Raw genomic sequence first — 13,656 nt, forward strand, 5'->3', positions numbered from 1 at the left:
GCACCACCACACCCAGCTTAGAAATCTTTTGCAGCCTATTTTGATTTTATTCTGGTATTTTGTTGTTTGTTTGTTTGTGTGGTTTGGTTTGGTTTTTCAAGGTAGGGTCTCCCTCTAGCCCAGGCTGACCTGGAATTCACTATGTAATCTCAGGGTGGCCTCGAACTCACAGTGGTCCTCCTACCTCTGCTTCCAGAGTGCTGGGATTAAAGGTGTGCATCACCACGCTCAGTTCGCCTTTGTAAACAAATACTTCCCACACTTGTAGTGTGTAATAATGAAGTATAGTAGTTTCTTGATTCCTACCACTTGGCGTCTAATGGGATAACAGAATAATAGATGAGGTCAAATTCACCTCAGCAATTGTTAGAAACCCCTTCATTCCTGAGCCAGGAGTTAGCCTGAGCCAAGGGAGCTTCATGAGGAGGTGTCTTAGAAGTTGGCTACTTATGTCTGAAAAACTTCCTCAGTTAGACTATCTCCCTTAACCCTCACTGGAAGTAAACTTGGGACATCAAGACTAGTGACAGTAATGAATAACAACCTCAGTGGGTTGAGGTTTTTCTCCCTCACAATATCGCTCTCGCTGCCTGGGAAGGGCCAGGGGCCTCTATAAAAGCATGTTCTGCATTAACATGGATCACTACGCATTTCTCACACTGAGTGCTGGCACAAATGCATGGCAGGGAAACATGCCATTCAGCTAGGTCTGTGGATCCTAATGCAGTCCAGACTAATATAACATGATTAACAGTGTTAACAAACTGTCCCTGGTTAAATATACTGGGATTAACCCAAAGCTTTATCACAATATTGCCAGACTTGATATACAGCAAAGAAATCACTTAGCAAGCCATGTTACTTTTGTTGATAAGAGAATAGCAGCAAATATAAAGAAGAAATAATTTCATTTATTAAAGATATGGGCATGTGGGGCTGGAGGGATTGCTTAGTGGTTAAGGTGTTTGCCTGCAAAGCCAAAGGACCCAGGAATGATTCCCCTGGATCCATGTTAGCCAGATGCACAAGGGGTTGCATGCAGCTGGAATTCATAGGATATAGTTGGAGGCACTGGTGTGCTCATGTACCAATTCTCAATCTCTCTCTCTTTCTCTCTTTCCCTTCTCTGTCAGATAAATAAAGAAAATACTTTAAAAAGACATGAGCATGTCATTCCATTATACATATATGCACTTGGCATGTCACCTGTCACTTAATGTTAATAAAATTAAATTATTGTAAAATTAATGTTAATAAAATATAATGACAATAAATGATAGATTACACATTACCCTGTTATGTTTCTGTTTACTTTCTTTTCTTTCATTGAGTTCAGATTCCTAGATCTCTTTTGGCTGCCAAGTTATTCTGTTTGTGTGTGATGTTTGTGGAATGGATAAGGGAAGAAAGGAAATAGGATTTGATATTTGCTGCTGACACTGAGTTAGTATATTTTTTATTTCAGAACTAAAAATGTTTAACTTTTTGTTTGTTTGTTTGTTTTTTGTTTTTTCAAAGTAGGGTCTTGCTCTAGCTCAGGCTGACCTGAAATTCACTCTGTATTCTCACAGAGGCCTTGAATTTACAGCGATCCTCCTACCTCTGCCTCCCGAGTGCTGGGATTAAAGGTGTGCACCACAATGCCCGGCAAAATATTTAACTTTTATTAGCATCAAAATTTCCATTATTATGAAAGAGTGGTGTTGATTGGTTAATTAAATATTAAATCAACTAGCATGTCTTTTCTTGTTCTTGTTTCTCTATTTCTTTTGCATGTAAAATTGTAGTACTTGTGCGGTGTGTGATGTGTGTGTATGTGTAGTGTAGTATATTCATGTGTGTTTACAAATGTATGCATCCCACGTGCACAGGTGCAGAGACCAGAGAAGAATGCTAGGAGACTATCTTGCTCTTCTGTGTTATTCCTTGAGAAGGAGTCTTTCACTGAACCTGGAGCAGCTGTTTTTCAGTCAGTATGGCTGACCAGTGAGCCCCAGCAATTCTGTGTGTTTCCCACAGGACTGTGGGTACAGGTGTGTGTGTGGCCATGCCAAGATTTTTGTGGGTAGTGAGCACCAAACTAAGGCCTCTCAGGCCCTCATGCTTGCACAGCAAGTGCTCTTACTCACTGAGCCATCTCCTAGAATTCCTTTTCTCCCTTCTTGATAGATTTCTATTATACACTGTCCTTGAAAAGTAGAGCTATTTTACTTTCTAAGCTTGATGTTTGAATATTAATTTTATTTTTAATATTTAAATAGTAGGCTACCTTTTTGATCAACATTTTTTGACAGGAAGATGGCCCAAAATTCATGTGTACAAAGCAAAGTTTGACCTTATTTTTCTGCCTGTAACACAGGTTTTAGATGACATACCCACCAGGAGATAAAAATGTAATTTTCATTAGTTAAAACCTCACTCCTCCTGACTTCTAAATTTGAGCCTAATTGGGGGTACACTTTTGGAGGGAAGGGTTAGGCACAGTAGAGATATATCTACTCTTAACTTGTAGGTATCTGTGGGGCATCTGCATCTGCATGTCCCACATGAACCCTGGTTGTTGGTCTACATATATTGTTGAGCCATCTTTCCATCCTCACTCTTGTGCCTTTTGTGTCTCTAGCTCCCTCCATTACTTGGAAGTGCCTCTTGAATACACAGAACACATTTGACTCTATCATCATTAGGACACAGAGCACTCTGTCTATCCCTCTTGCACACCCTGACAATGATTTCTTTTCCATGGTTGCTTTGCTGGGTTGGTAACAGAAACTCTTTAGGTCTTTCTATTTCTGTAGGGTGTCTCCCCTGCCCCCAAAGAGGGCAGGCACTTTTGCTGTTTAATCTTCATCCAACTCTGTGAATTCCAGTGTCACAAGGACTCAATATGAGAAGAGCAGATAGTGGTTTTTATTTTTGTCATGTTTTTTTTCTGAGAGGCAGCCATTGCTACTCCCGGATTTGTAACTTCCCCAACAAACTCTGTGAAAATTTTATTTAGTCCATACTTTGGGATAGAAAATGGATTTCTTTTTTTTTCTGTTTGTATATGTACATATGTATGTGTGTATTGATAAGGACATTGAGGAGGTCGGAGGACAATCTTGGGGTGTTAGTCTGTCAGAAACAGGCAGGGTCCTGGGTTACAGCAAGCCTAAGCTGTCAGACAGGACGAAGAGCCCCAGACTGAGAAGTCCCAGCAGCCTAAACCGCTGGACACATCTCAGGTCTCAGACTGGCAGGGAGCTTCCTCCCCGCATCTTGGGGAGTCATAGTGAGCCTGAACCCTGGGACAAAAATCTGAGGCCCCAAGATTGGCAAGAAGCAGAGCCACTCCCTTTCTATCCCAGGACCCCTGAACATTCTGATAAGATTTAGGCTTCACTCATAGCCCTGTATCCTTTGGCTAACTGCCTAGGAAACTCCTTATATGATATCAGCCAGCAGCCTTCACACAGCCCAGACCCTGCAACTCAAACCCCATACTTTTCCCACCACTACATAGATCACCTGACTCTCTCCCTACATGCTGGAATGAACATCCCTAGGCATCCTTTGAACCCACCAATCCCCTTAGTACCCTCTCCCTGCTCTCTTTCAAGTGCTTATAAAAACTCAGTCCCCTAACAAATAAATGAGCTGTTTTCTGAAGCTGTCTCCTGGGTGTCTCTTCATGTCATACAGTGCTCAAGACCCTGCTCTACAATCGCCCGGATGCCTTTGGGGAGCTGGCACACAACAGCACCCTAAGGAGCCAGGCACCCACATTGGTCCTCGCTTTTCACATTGAGGCAGGGTTTTTCTTGTTATTTTGCTCTTACAAATGCCAAAATAGTTGGCCCTTGAACTTCAGGTCCACCTCCCATTGCTGTAGTTATAATGGGATTAAAGATAACTGCACCATAGCATCTGGGTTTATGTGGGTTCTGGGCATATGAACTCTAGTCATTAAACTTTTGACTATTGAGCAATCTCCCCAGCCTCTCTTTCTTTTTCTTTCTTTCTTTGTTGGGTATGTATATTTGCAAGGTGTGTGTGTGCATATTTGTATATGCATGAGTGAACATGTGTACATGCATGTGAAGGCCAGAGGCTGACACAGAAATTTTCTATTTTTTAAAAGAAATCTATTTATTTATTTATGAGAGAGAGAGGGAGAAAATGGGTGCACCAGGGCCTCTATCCACTGCAAACAAACTCCAGATGCATGTACCACTTTGTGCATCTGGCTTTATGTGAGGACTAGGGAATTAAACCCAAGTTATTAGGACTTGAAGGCAAGCACCTTAACTGCTAAGACATCTCGCTAGCCACTGCTTTATTCTTTGGGATGGCGTTTCTTGCTGAACCTAGGGCTTATCAATTTGTTTAGAGTAGCTAGTCAGTGAGCCCAAGGAATATCCTGCCCCTGTCTCCCCAGCACTTGGAGTCTAGATACAAGCCATTATGCTCAGCATTTACATCGGCTTTGGGGATCTGAAGGGGTCTTCATGCTTGTGCAGCAAGCACATTATCCACTGAACCATCTCCCCAGTTGAAGAGAGTGGATTTCAAAGAAGGGAAACCCTTATTCCATTGGGCTAAAGTTTTCAAAAATTTCTGTGATGCTCTGAGTTCCTAAAATTCTCAATATAAAACATCACAGCTTATATTCTGATTTTCAAGAGCTATAATCTAGTTAAATGCTGATACCTCTTCAATCCTCAGTGTTTTCCTAAATTTGAATGGATCAGTCAATGGTCTGGCACCAAACACATGTATGTACCAGGTGCCATGACATTAGCTTACTACTAGGAAATAAAAAGACAATGACAAACTAGAGAAATAAAGTCTTTCATGATTGTGTGTGGGTGAGTTCATTCATTACAGCACTGGGCATCTCTATGTACCATGATCTATGCCAAGTAATGAAGCAAGAACCAGATACTTAGAGACAACATGAGATAGTGAAGAGCTTGACCTCTAGATGAATAGATGATAGATTTAACAAAATGCTATTTTTGAACTCTTTAAAAATTATTTAAACAATGTCTTGGCTATATTGCTGAAAGGATCTATAATTTTTATAATATATTGATGTTATTTTACAGACAAGAAAACATGGTCCAGGAAAGTCTTGTGATTTGACTAATCTAAATACTTGAAAACTAAAGTTAAGAGGCTTAACTTTTATTCCTGGGTCAATGCCATGTTTTGAATGTGAAATGTCCCCAACAGGTTCATGTGTTTGAATACTTTGTCTCCAAGTGACACTGCTTATGGAAGCTGTAGAACCTTAAGAGGTAGCCATGCTGGAGGAAGTGGGTCACTGAAGGTAGGCCTTGAGGATTATTGCCTGGCCCTACTTCTGGTGTGCTCGCTCTCACTCTTGCTGTCTCTCTTTCCTGACTCAACAAGAAATAAACTTCATGGCAAGATTCCACCACCATGAACCACCCCAGCCTCTACGACTTCCCCACCTTATGGACTATTGCTCTTCAAACCATAAACCAAAATGAATTTTTTCTCTAAATTGCCTCTTTAGGCTTGTTTATATAGGAAAAGTAACTAATTCCATGATGAGTCATTGAATACTTTTGACCATGAAAGTTATATTCTTACTATAACTTGACAGGAGGATCACTGAGAAATTCATTTTCAGAATCAACTGCAAGATGAGGAAATCAGTGGTGCAATGGTAAAAAAAAAAAAAAAATAATAGGAGACTAATGAAATAATCCAAACAAAGAGACAATTTTTTAGAAGTTAATTTTTTGACTGAGAACTTTACTACATATTCTCATCTGGTTATATATACTGTTATGTTCTTTGTCCCCAAACCCCATTCCCCTGAGGGCCCTCCTCAAGGGGGTTGTCAGTGATCACTGTGGGGTCATGAATGCACCAGTCAACCTCTGTGGGGAAGACAATGCCTCAGAAAATACCTTGCCCCCATGTGGCTCTTACATTCTTTCTATCCCCACTTCCACAATATTCCTTGAACCTCAGAGGGCATATTATAACTATTCTTTAGTGTTGAGCTCTCAACAGCCTTTGATTTTTTTCTGCTCTGATTATTTTGAGTCTCCTCAGTGTCAATTGCTCAGAGGAAAGCCATTGAGGAAGACAGCCAATGTGAGCCTCTGACCCCCACACTCACACTTGTGCACTTGTCCCCATATGCACATGCACGCACACAAACACACACACCTGCACATACACTTGCAACAGAAGTCACCCCCTCATGTCCAACTCTAGACTACAAATCCCTCATGAAATTTCTTTTTCACAAAAGATAGACAAAGAATGAATGAATATCTACCATCAGACATTCCCAAAGGAATCCTGACTTTCACCTCCATGAGTTCTACCTGAAATAAATATCTTGGCAGTTAAAAATTATATCTCCACAAAATAATTTTCTTTTACCCTATTCCTGATGTTTTTGGGATCTACAGTTGACTGATTGAGCTTTCCAGCTATTACCTTTGGATCTTAGGGGCCTGTATTTCAGGGTTCAGCCTTCTAACAGGCTTCTTTTGACTAGCACTGTCTGCTTCAGGGAATAAATGCCTTTTTCATTTCTTACTATGGAAACATCTTCCTTCTTTGGGATATAATTTACTACTTGAAATATAAGAAATAAGAATTTGATGATAAAAAGAAATATGTTTGTTTTATGTTATTAGTAAACAAACCTGTGCTGATCTAATAAACAGGCCAAGAAAACCTCTCTTTTGACAAAGCTCACTGACTGTGAAATTGAACAACACTTATAGAGACAATTCTTCATCTTCACACAAAAAGGAGAAAAAGCTCTCTCCTTTGGAACAGCATACTTTCTTCATGAATAAAGTATTGAAAACTAAAGAGTATCCTGAAATATCTTTAAAAAAAGCTCTTTTAAAATAGCTGGCAAATACTTCCGCAGGTAGGAATTACCTATTATGTAAAACTTTCAGCAGAAGTTAGTTTAGTGTATCAATATGCATGTTATGTTCTGTGATTTGGTTAACATTCCATATTTATTAACTTCAACATATGAGGGGGAAATGTGTTTTAACTCTATAGCACTTTCACAAAGCACAATTGTTTTGAACTCCCTTGTTGACTTTACCCACCACTAAAGTGTGAGCTCCAGGAATTCAGATGTAGCCTCTTATTCATACTTACTATACAGTAGCTATTTGTTAAATGATGTAACTATTAAGATTTTAATATTAAAACTGAATTTTTATTTTTAATAATTTTAGGCTTATAAATATATTCACAAAGCCAGAGAGGCCAAGGTAGAAGGATTGCTGTGAGTTCAAGGCCAGACTGAGTGAATTTCAGGTCAGCCTGAGCAACACCCTACTTCAAAATAACAACAAAAAAAGTCGCAAAGATGGTAGAATGACTACTTAAATACCCTTCCACAGTTTTAGTTTCTCCAAACATTATCAGCTTATACTTCCATGATTATTTGTCAACAATATGCCAACATTGCTATATTTCTCTAATGCAAACTTAAGACTTTTTATTTTTCTGCTAATGTTTGTTGTGATTTGAATATAAAATGTCCCTCATACGTTCATGTATTTGAACACTTGGTTCCCACCTGGTGGTGATATTTGGGAAAGTTGAGGAAGCTTTAGGAGGTTCAGCCTCACTGGAAGCAGTGGGTCACTTAGGTTGGAACCTGAGGTTTTATAACTGGATCCCATTTCCTCTTCACTCTTTCTGCTTCCTGACTATCAATGTGAGGCTCCTGCCATCATGCTTTCCCTGAAGTGATGGCCTATCCTCCCCTTTGAACTGTAAATCAGGATAAGCCCTTCCTTCCTGAAGATGCTTTGTCAGGCAACTCAGCAGCACTACAAGAAAGTAAGTAATATAATGCCCATTTGCTATTCCAGGGTACCACACTGTGAGTAGTTATCATATCACCTGGCCTAAGACAGCTCTTCACTTTTTCTTTTTTTTTTTTTCATAAACTTGATAGTTTAAGTTGAGAACTGGTTGTTAAAGATTTTGGATGCTGTTTTTCTCATGATTAGAAGTTTCAGTTTGGGGAAAGAATGACACAACAGGTAAATGTCCTTCTGATCTCAGAAGCACACAAAACCTCAGTGGTAATATCAACCTTGGTCACATGGCAAAGGTAACATTTTCCAGGTTTTCCCACTACTTACTGTTGGACCATTGCCTACTCTGTTCTTTAGAATTGAATCAGTAAGAGCAACTCAAATCACAAAGAGGAGGACTTATTTATAGAAATAACTGGAAGTTCTCCTATCAAGAAGAGATCTTGCTGGGCATGGTGGTGCACATCTTTAATCCCAGCACTCAGGAGGCAGAGGTAGGAGGATTGCTATGACTTCAAGGCCAACCTGAGGCTACATAGTAAATTCAAGGTCAATCTGGGATAGAACAAGACCCTACCTTGAAAAAAATTTAAAAAAATTTTTAACTATAAAAAGAAGAGATATCTTCTACGTTTGCAAATATTTGTGTATATCATAATGAATAAGTGAATATATATTTTATATTATAATACTATACTTCCTTATTTATTTTGCTGTTCAAACTTTTACAAGCTTAGACATTGAAAATTCCTTCATTTGACACCTGTGTCTCATTGCAATGCCATCATCCTTGGATATTTTATTTATTTATTTATTTGAGAGTGACAGACACAGAGAGAAAGACAGATAGAGGGAGAGAGAGAATGGGCGCGCCAGGGCTTCTAGCCCCTGTAAACGAACTCCAGATGCGTGCGCCCCCTTGTGCATCTGGCTAACGTGGGACCTGAGGAACCGAGCCTCGAACCGGGGTCCTTAGGCTTCACAGGCAAGCGCTTAACCGCTAAGCTATCTCTCCAGCCCATCCTTGGATATTTTTAGTACATCCTTAGTGTTCATTATAAAAACAGCACTATAGGGAAGGAATACACTGAGGCACACTCCCCACCCCCCATCCCCACCCTGCTACTGACTGAGTCCTCATGACCCTACTGTGAATACCATAATCCCACTGAGGATGGTCTCTAGGGAAATGGGACCTGAGGCAAAGGTATAAAATAGTATAGTCTATTATAATTTATATAAAATTAAATTTCAAAAATCCCTGATAAACATAGCTGTAAAAATTCTCAAAAAAGCATTCTATGATTCATCAAGTATTTTCTTTGCCCAGCCATTTCTTGAAAGACCTCTGGATCCTTTCATTGGAAAATTATATCTAGGAAACAAGATCAGTGTATTAAAGTACTTGTCTAATTTGAGATGCCATTGCTTCTAGAACTTTCTGAGTAGACAGCACTAGATACTGTGTGTATATTAATGTAGGTATGTACACGTATCTGAAAACTTGGCAGTATCAATCACAATCAATATCTGTATTCATTATGTACGCATAATTGCATTCATACTGATATCCTTAACTCCTATAAAACAGGACTCCTTCTAGCCTTAGCCTCTTGCTGGCCTGTGATATCCCACACTAATAATTATAAGCTAAATACCCACTATCCAGTTCCTTGTTTCTTCAACCCCAGTGTAAATGTAAATCTGTTTCTAAAATTGATAACCCATGCATACCCCATTAGAAACAAATTTATCCACTAAAATAGGGTATTTCAGATGGTACTTTTGATCTTTTCTTCTCCCTCATTCCCCTACCCCTATCTTACATTCTTCCACCCCTGGTGGTCTCCTTTCTGTTTTCATTTCACTTGTGATCTTTTACCCTTCCCTCCTTCTCCAAAGACTCTCCCCCACCCTTATTGTCTGTTTTCTAGTTTCATGACTTATACCCACAAACCCATGTATATACATATATACAGAAATTAAAAGTGGCTCCACATTTGAGAAAGAACATGTGGTATTTGTCTTTCTGAGTCTAGGTTACCTTGCTTAAAATAATCTCCAGGGCGTAGATATGGCTGAGTGGTTAAGGTGCCTGCCCATAAAGCCTAAAAACCCAGGTTCAGTTCCCCCAGTATCCACATAAAGCCAGATGCACAAAGTGGTGCATGCATCTGGAGTTTGTTTGCAGTAGCTAGAGGCCCTCACATGCCCATTCTCTGTTTCTATCTGCCTCTGTCTTTCTCTAATAAATAAATAAAATATTTTTAAATATTTTTCCAGGTCCAACTATTTTCTTGAATATTTCATAATTTAATGTTTTCTTTGTGGCTAAATAATATTTCACTGTTATTACATTTTTCATTTGTGCATCTATAGATGGACATCTGGCTGATTCCATTTTCTTGCATTGTGAATAGATCAGCAATAGACACAGACATGTAAGTATATCTGTGGTAGGATGTATAGTCCTTTGGACATATGCTCAGGAGTGGTATAAGTAAATCATATGGTAGTTCTGTTTTCAGTTTTGTTTTGTTTTGAGACACCTCCACAATGATTTCCATACTGGCTGCACCAACCAGCAATCAGTAAGGGTTCTGCTTTCCCCACATACAGCCATTAACTGTAGGAAAATTACATAATGGCCTCCCAGAATCTGTAGTGAAAGCCATCTTGTGTCTACCTTACATAATACCTGTTCCAGATGGCCTCTTGACTCAGAATTTTTCCAAGAGTGCTTAAAAGTTTTCCTTTTCTCATCCCTACCTCTCTTTATAAATTCAACCACAAGCTTTTCTAAGAATTGTCTAAAGAATTGCTGAGATGTAAACCAATAGTCACTTCTTCAAAAAGATTGTATCTTTTATTTCCTTACTTCTCATTACAGAGTCAGAAAAAGAGAAACTGGGGGAAGCTAGTAAATATTGATATAAAAGAATGCATCTTCACATTCCTGTGATCTCGTCCATCCATGATGTCATAGGCAGTAGCTGATATAACTGTGAACTCTAATTTTCCTTCAACTTCTCCACTCTACTCTTTTTTTAAAAAAATATTTATTTATTTATTTATTTGAGACAAAGAGAAAGAGAGAGAGAATGGGCACAGCAGGGCATCCAGCCACTGCAAACAAACTCCAGACACATGTGCCTCCTGTGCACTTGGCTTACTTGCTCATAGGGAATCACACCCTAGTCCTTTGGCTTTGCAGGCAAGCAACTTAACCACTAAGCCATCTCTCCAGCCCTGCACTCTATTCTTTGTCTTCCTTTCAAAAAAGAAAAAAAAATTATAAAAGTAACTATCCACAAGCTTATCTGTGCCTGGAAGCAAAGCAACTAAAATTTACAAAACTTGATCTGAACTTTACCCTCCATTGTATGATCCTGTTAATGGGAATGTTGGTGACTTTTCCTGTTGTTGTGACACAGCAACTGGATACAGGTTTCATTACCATAGTGATTCACAGTTTGGGGAAACAGTCCATCATAGCAGGGAAGTCAAATAAAACAGCAGGAACATGGCATCCACAGACAAGAAGCAGAGAGTGACAGATGCTGATTATCAGCTAACTTTCTCCTTTTTATTCAGGCTAGGACTGCAGCCCACAGGAGAGTGTTGTCCATATTCAGAGTGTGAATGGTATCTTCAGTCAAACATTTCCCTGAATGCCCTCATAAATACACCCAGAAGTGTGTTACCATAGTGACTCTAAATCCAGTCAAGGGCTGGGGTCAAGGCTCAGTGGTTAAAAGCACTCGCTTATGCCGGGCGTGGTGGCGCACGCCTTTAATCCCAGCACTCGGGAGGCAGAGGTAGGAGGATTGCCATGAGTTCAAGGCCACCCTGAGATGACAGAGTTAATTCCAGGTCAGCCTGGACCAGAGTGAGACCCTACCTGGAAAAAAAAAAAAAAAAAAAGCACTCGCTTACAAAATTTGATGGCTAAGGTTTGATTGTCCAGCACCCAAATGCTAAACATCTGGCATTCATTTGCAGCAAGAGACCCAGACAAATAGATACACTTACGCTCTCTCTCTCTCTATCGCTCTCTCTTCCCCCCTCATACACATATACATGAAAATATAAATATAAGTAAATAAATAAATAAAATCCAGTCAAGTTGACAATTAACACTAAACCATCACAATGGGTATTAATATATCTTTTTTTTGGGGGGGGGGCTACCAAGGTTAGGCCTTACTCTAACCCAGGCTGACCTGGAACTCACTCTGTAGCCCCAGAACCTTGACCTCCAGAGTGCTGTGCACCACTGCACCAGGCTGAAATATCAGTCTTTATAGCAAGTGTTCTTTGATGTCCATCAACTTTAAAGAATTGAGAGAGATAATATCATCTCTTTGTTACAATTTCACCTTTTCCAGAACAGCATCTGAGTGGAGAGATATGATAGTCTTTGAGAACGTTCTGCTTTCACTTGAGATCAGCTTCAACATGTGTACCCTGTATGAGTTCACACAAGACCCATTCTTGGCTTAGTCCTCTGCTGTCTCAATCTTTAAAATAACATTTTTTTAAACACTGGACCCCTCATTTACATTTTGCTCCAGACCCTCAAATTATGTTGCCAGCAATGTCAGGACCACATTTAATCATTAAGCACTACACGGGCACTCTGTAAACTATACATACTTATTCCCTGTAATAGACTCTACTTTTAGGGCCATAGTCTCCTGAATCAGCCAGCTTGGTTCTACACAGACTACACTTCTATAAATTCCTCTTTCCTTCTTTGTTAGAACAAGGGTAGTATGGGAAAAGTGAGGATCAAGTGAAGCTATCTGAATGTTATAAAGCTAGGCTCTTCAGGCAGGCTCTCTCCCCAAAGTCCATCATTACTCAACTCATTCTTGTTCAATCCCCACCCCATCTCTTATTGCCCACTAAACATCTTTGTTGCCTGCTTTACATGGAAAGTTACTAGAATGATATCTTCTCTGATCTACCTAGATTTACTGAGTCTGAAACTCATAGGATGGAAATGAAAAATTGGTCTTAAGCCTCCCATTGAGTCCCAAGCACACTAAGGCTTGAGAGTCACAGATCTCATCTATATCTCACCATCTTAAATGTCATTGGTAATAAGAGAAAGTGGCACAGGCAATGATAAGAATTTGTCAAGGCTATGAGTCTAAAACTACTGTTAGGAAGAATTTAATCAGACCTGAAGAGGAGTTGGATGTGTTAGACAAAGGGATTTAGTACAAAAGATTCAATTTAATTTTCATGCTTACTCAAATCTACACAAAAGCTTGCATCTCATCTTGCAGGCCTCCACTTAGGAGTAAGCAAAGCCAAGGATGGTGATGTGCACCTGTGAGCCTAGCACCAGGAAGCAGAGAAGCACAGGTTCAAAGCCACTTCGGGATACTTAGCAATACCCCGTGAGAAGAAAGAAATGGGGACAGTAAAAGAGTGAGGAGGGAGGGGGAGGAAGAAGAGGAATAAAATGAAAAAGAGGAAAAGGCAGAGGAGGAAAGAAATGAAAAAAAGGAGGAAGAGGAATAAGAAGACTATTTGGGGAAAATGAACCAGAGGAGGGAGAGGGGGACAAAAGAGCATAATGGTGGAGTAAACATAAGGGAATAATATTCATATGTAAAAATGTCATAATGAAATCCATTATTTTTCATGCTCCTTTTAAAAATTAATAAAAATTGAATTTAAGATAGACAAGTGTAGCAGACTTGTATTATGTTAACTTAGTAAAATTTCCTAGGATTCCCTTACCTTCATTGGAAGAAATTTGAATCACAAGAAAGGTTGACATGATAGGCAGGGAGCTTTGTGAAAGGCAAAGCAAGAG

The sequence above is a fragment of the Jaculus jaculus genome, chromosome 19 (genome assembly GCF_020740685.1).
Source record: "Jaculus jaculus isolate mJacJac1 chromosome 19, mJacJac1.mat.Y.cur, whole genome shotgun sequence".
Taxonomy (NCBI): Eukaryota; Metazoa; Chordata; class Mammalia; order Rodentia; family Dipodidae; genus Jaculus; species Jaculus jaculus.